Below are 673 nucleotides of genomic sequence, written 5' to 3' on the forward strand. Positions count from 1 at the left end.
AAAAAACAGCCTAGCAAAATCAACTTTTAATAGAAAATCTGAATAGTACTATAATCATTAAAAATTTTAACCAGCAGTATGAAATCACCCCTCAAAGGGAATTACAAAATCCAGGTAAGTTTTACTAGTAAGAAATGATCCTTATTCACAATACATAGAACCAAAAAAGGATTAGTATTCAGAGTACATAAAGAACTACAAATCAGTAAAAAGGATGATCCAATATAATAACTAGCAAAAGTCTTAAATGGGCATGTCACAGAATAGGAAACCTGAATGACCAATAAATATATCCCACTTCATTAGTAAACAGGGAAATTCACATTAAAATCACAATCAAAACCAAAACAATGGCAAAAATAAGAATACCAAGTATTGATGAAAATATAGATTAATTAAAAACTGTTATATATGCTACTGAATATGGAAATTTTACAACTACTGAAAAACAACCTGGCATTGTCCACAGAGATGTGTATATATAACCTGTGTTTTTTGAAGCACTTTTTATATTAGTAATAAACTGAAAATAAATCCATATCCATCAAAAGTAAGATAAACTGTAATATATTCATAAAAGGTGTGGTGGTGCACACCTGTAGTCCTAGCTACTCTGGAGGCTAAGACAGAAGGATTTCCTGAGCCCAGAAGTTTGAGGCTGCAGTGAACTATG

The 673-nt window shown here is 31.1% G+C and overlaps 1 protein-coding gene across 5 annotated transcripts in view; it reads right to left on the reverse strand.

Annotated features, from left to right (window-relative positions):
• The window catches only part of DLG1 (discs, large homolog 1 (Drosophila)), a 277,439-nt gene that overhangs the window by 183,191 nt on the left and 93,575 nt on the right, over positions 1–673 (reverse strand). The gene's annotated exons all lie outside the window — the stretch shown is intronic.

This window comes from Propithecus coquereli, unplaced genomic scaffold (genome assembly GCF_000956105.1).
Source record: "Propithecus coquereli isolate 6110/MARCELLA unplaced genomic scaffold, Pcoq_1.0 Scaffold10, whole genome shotgun sequence".
NCBI classification, from domain to species: Eukaryota; Metazoa; Chordata; class Mammalia; order Primates; family Indriidae; genus Propithecus; species Propithecus coquereli.